Below are 6000 nucleotides of genomic sequence, written 5' to 3' on the forward strand. Positions count from 1 at the left end.
ATGTATTAGGCAATGCCTAATATTATTATTTTTCCCGTTTATCACTTCCCGTTTACGGACATTACCGTTCATTATGTAATCGTTAAAATATAATAATAATATGTAAAATACATAATTATATGTTGTAGGTCTTTCCAAAACCCACTAAACAATACAATTTATTTTTGATAAATTAGACTCATTCCACGCAGTAATTTAAATCGTATGCGTATCATATAATAGTTATAAATGTGGCGTGTACACAAGCACTATATTATACCTACGGTCTACACTATGTGCACACAATTTATCCGGTATCGCCTTTTACATTCGGAGCACACTCGTGACCGGTTTATATATGTAATATAACAGTAGTTGTTGTAACTTCGCGTATATCTCAACTGATCTACTGTGTATAGTACGATAGGCCTATCACGGACGAGTTGTTCTTTTCTCTCCCGCAGACAACGTCGTATAAACAACGATAAAGGGTTCACGCACGGGGCATTACGTAAACTTCCTTCGCTTGTAATATCCACAAAATTACAACTACGCGATACAACAAAAACGAAAAATCTCCAGAATTTTATTATAGTAAACGCCGCCCGAAATCCGTAACATAATACCTAACTTGTAACGCAACTCACATTATACACCGACTGCAGGTCTCTCCGATATTATTATTATATGTTTCAAGCATGAGAAAACAATGATTTTCAGACAAGTAAAAAATTATTAGTTTACGAGTAATTCGCGGGCAGAGACGGACTTAAAAGTCATTACTAAGCCCAATAAGTTGCGTATAAGCGCACGATGTATTATTATTATTGCACGTTCAACACATGACACGTTTAACATAAGCATAAAATGTTTAGTACCTATATTATTTATTTTTTAAATGTACGATAGTAATTACTAATTATTACTTTAGATGTTATTATTTATTTAAAGGATAATACACATCATCAGTGTAACAATATTTGTATACAGAACCAAAACATAATATTTCGATTGAGGGATAATAATTATAATACATTATGACGATCAGACAATTATGTATATTATAGATGACACGTCAACCTATAATACTTGAGTCAATATAACGTTAAAGGCGTTTAAAAAATCACAGTTTATGAGATACTGGTATAACTGTGAAGGTATTGTTATTAATTATTCAAGTAACCACATGCACCATCACACGAGTGTCAAAATCATGACGGCTCGCGTGTATATTATTTAAACATAATTATATAAATTCGATATAATATTATGTATTTAGGTAAATTTAATAAATATCGTATACTATTACCTACATAATTTAATAAATAATAATTACGTACGAAAAACTACTTGTTCAGTTTTTTCTGATAAAAAGTAAAAAAAAAATGATATGCTATAACAATAGGTACTACATAGGTACACGATAAGTATACATTATAAAACATGATATAAGAATGATACATCATCGCAGAATGAACTCTATGACATGTAGAGCAAACTAGCAAAGTTCATGTTTTACCGTACCTACAGTATTTTAATTTGAATTCGTTGGACTGCTAATGAAAGTTTTTCTTCATACTTGGGTAAACTGTAGGTACCTACGAAGCTCTTCAAAGTATACTTTCTTTGTATACAATCTAGATTCGATTCCCCACCAATAGATAGAGCTACACGGAAGCCTTTAGGACTTTTTCATTACCTATCAGAAAAAAATTCAAAAATCGATAGGCACATATATTATTTACTCTCCTCGCACACACAATCCAAAAATAAACGAAGTAAAAAACATACGTATTAAATAAATACTGTTCATCGTCGATGTCACCCCGTAAATAATATATTATATATTGCAGTACATAGTACATATACTACATATAAACCTGCAGGCCTGATTTACGATTTGTTGGGGCTATTATAGGTATATAAGCATTAGGAATAAAAGCTATATACACACCAACAGACTAAAAAATAAAAACCTCGATCCGTGATAATCTAATATTTGATACCGTATACATTTAATTATCGCTCGGTAAAAAAGTCTGCAGTAAACCTCTCGCGAAGAAGTTTTTTCTCGACAGATTTTCTATTTATAGACTCGAGATCCCGTACACGCAAGTTTTCCACGAATCGCGTAAGTATGGAACAAAACATGGTACTGACCGGCGATAAGATTCCAATCTTAAAATAATATATTAGGAATTTATGATGATATGCAATCTTGTAGATTTTCAATATAGGTATGGGGACTAGATCACAATGGTACTCGCTTGATACCAAGAAGGTACCTTCTATTGATTTAATAAAAAAAAAAAAACTGAAGATGACTCTTTTGTTAAAAAAGTATTGTACCGTTAATAATTTTTGTTTCCATTTTTTTTCGTTTGTTATATAATATAAAAATATTTTCAAACAGAGCTTTTATTTTAAACAGTAATGCTATATTTATTTATTTTTCTTTACTTGTATCGAATACATCTTGTTTAACATTCATGCAACTATCTATATATATATATGCATTACCTATAGACGGGTAAACTACACAAAAAAGCTTCATGTATTTTTTAGTTTTTATTGAAAAACAATTTTGAACATTTTTTATCACATTATGCTGAGATCCATCTTATAATAATAATACTATCTAGATGTTATCATTCAATAAATTACATCACGTCATTTTATAATAAGTTAAACGATTTATCAATATTCCTGAAATATGTGTTCAATTCTCAATCATGCCATATTTTACCCATCATACAAGACCAGCTCAAGCAAAAATAGTGAATTAGGCAAAATCAAATTTTACCGCCTCTAACAATATAATATTATCAATATTTGAAAATGCCACCCTCTTACTAAAGTACTGCTTAAGTGCCGCCCTAGGCGTGGGCCTATGTCACCTATCCTTTGAGCCCGGCCGGAGTTAGAGGCATGCTGTGTGCCTATAGGCAATTTTTGTAAGGGGTTGGTATATTTGTGTGTAAATAGTAGGTTATAAAGATACCCATATCGATAAATAATATTAAGCATATAACTATACCTATAAGAGTTCATTAATAAAAAGGCTGCCATTGTCCCATACAAATATTTCAGAGGGGACAAGTGCCCTCCTTGCCAACTCCCACATATGTGAGATCACGCCAAAGCATATCATATATTTAATTTTATGTTGTCTTCTAAAAAACAATTTAATAATTGTGACGCTTCATCGGGATGTTTTTAAAAGGCACTCACTCAAGCGTACATGATGCGTTTATCCAACTTATACGGAGCTGTTATATAAAACGGTATAATAATATATTAATATATAACTGTAACACCATTTACGACCTTCGCACATTTCTTTGTCATAATATCGATTTAAATCTGCTGAAAAAACCGGTAAGATAATGAGTTATAATATAATATTATTTTAGTTTAACAGATGACCTTGTTATGTTTGCGGAATCACCGAGAGTATAGTTAAACTTGGGAGTATTTACTATTTATACCTACCATATAATGTATATGCATAATGGTCCTAAGTGTGCCGACCGCCGACGGCTTAAAAGGACATAAATTAGTAAAAGTAAATGTTTCAGTGTGCTACTATTGGGCCGATTGAAAAGGCTGTACAAAATATTATTCAATATTAATTATTTTCCACAACATTTATAAAGGTACTTATTTTTTATTAAAAGTACAGTTAGTGCTCATGGCGTTCCAATAACATACCTGTAAAAAAAACATGCTTATAATATTATTACGAATGTTGCCAAACAAATTTTATGGTAACAACATCTTTTTGGGAAAAACATAATTCGTAACCAACAAATAATAAATTATAAAATCATAATATTATGTTTATGTACTTATTAGTATTAGGCATGAGGGCTAGAAAACGTATAGGATTCAGAAATATTTTAACTATTATTGTGCTAAAGAAATTTGTATTTCAATGAAATTTTTTTTTGCATTTTTAAATATTTAACTCTTTTTTTCTTGTTAGTTCATATTTCGCTAAATTTTAAATTGTAAATGTATAATATTTTGCCTACATTTTTAAATTGGTATTGAATTTTTCTTCAAATATATCTAAATAAAAAAAATTATAGTTGGATCTTCAAAAATGTTGTATAACTTTTACATCCCTATTGCAACGATTATATTATAATTGTAGTTGAAATTATTAACCACCACTGGCACTTAAGTCGTATAAGTATATAATATAGTATTTACATATAATGTAGTAAAACTTAATTAATTATATTTAATATTTATGTTTAAAAATAAAATTATAAATTGTCTTTGTTTCGTGAATTATTAGATTTCTTGAACCGTGCAGTTATTAAATTACGACTTTCTAAAGTTTATTAAATTTAAAAACTGATATTATAATTACATAATGATAAATGTTATAAAATTACAATATTACAATTTTTGCTCAAATTATTTATTAGTAGGTATAGGTTACAGACTACAGGAATTAATAGGATAACGTCATCAATGCATCTCTTCTGTTCATCCGCTATAATTTTTCATGCAGAAGTCTTTATAGATACATCGCGTAAACCAATGAATATAATAATATTATGTGCACGGTTACCGTTTAAAAACCGGTTTTGCATTTCTAGCAGTACGATTACCTAACACCCGGACATTCGTTCAAATGCGAATAAAGATTACTTATTAGGATTATAAAATAATGAGAACTTTCGCTTCCTTCCTGTGAAGTGTCACCTGAAGTGTTTCAGTATTGGGTAAACGTGAATGCCGTAGCCTAACCTTTTTATAGTCAGGTTCACATATAGCAATAATAATTGATACCTACCGAAAGACGTAAATAATTTGATTAATTGACCAATTATTATTATTGATTTTATAATATCGTTTGGATGATGACCTTAAAATATACGTAAATATTATTATCGTACATTGTAATCTACGTTTAGACTATAAAACACCAGATACTAATAATTAATATCTGTACTCTCTGCAGAACAGGGTATAATATTATAATGTACCTATCGGCTATCGCTCTTGACATCGACATTTCCATATGCGTGACCATGTATTTACCATCGTGACCAATATTGCTTTTTTATTCTCGACGATCGGCTAATGGTATATTGTATCGCTCGCGATGTATTATAATAATATAAATAATCAATTAAAATATACTAAACGACATCGAGGCAACGGAATTTGAAATTTATTATAATCCAATCCTGTAATAGGGTGTTATTCAATCGTGAAAAAGAAACATTATACCTATTATATTATTACGCATATATATAAGTACTTGCAATATCATGCTGTCATTCACTATAGGTATATTTTAAATAATTTAAAGATCAAGAGACCCACCCACATAATAATATATGCAACCACGTGTGTTTCTCCGACGGTCCAACCTTCGTACAATTACCCGCGAGCTGATTTCATGCATTTGTGATGACCGTTCGTATTTCAACGGTTATGATACGACTTTTCCCAGGTGCGAATAAAACCTGACGTGAAAAAAAACCGCTGACAACTTACAGTATTACGTGTAATATGTTATACAAAACCTAAACAGTATATTGTACCATGACCAGAAGGTTTAAGACGCTTATTCGTAATGATCAGAAGGTATACACCATAAAACGCTGTATACCCTGCCCTACAGCCCTGAGTATACATATTACACATACATGTGTATACAGGACGGTAATCGGTAAAAAAGACCAAGAAAAAAAAGAACACGGAAAAAAAGAACAATTTTAAAAAATATATAATTTTGTCACAAAAAAAAAGTTATTGATATCAAATTATTATTTAACAAAATTAAATATTAATCATATCGTAACATGTGTGTTACAGCAGTTAAGAAATTTTCAATATCCCTTTTACTATTTTTATAATCTTCACATAATGTTACAAGTCTAATTTGTATTTTTTCATAAATAGTATGTTTTTTTTTTGTTCATTATCCACCTATCACATCTTAAGCTCAACTTCGTTTCATTGGATCCAACTTTCCAGGCGTATTTTTTGTACCATGGG

Source organism: Acyrthosiphon pisum, chromosome A1, assembly GCF_005508785.2.
Source record: "Acyrthosiphon pisum isolate AL4f chromosome A1, pea_aphid_22Mar2018_4r6ur, whole genome shotgun sequence".
Lineage (NCBI taxonomy): Eukaryota > Metazoa > Arthropoda > Insecta > Hemiptera > Aphididae > Acyrthosiphon > Acyrthosiphon pisum.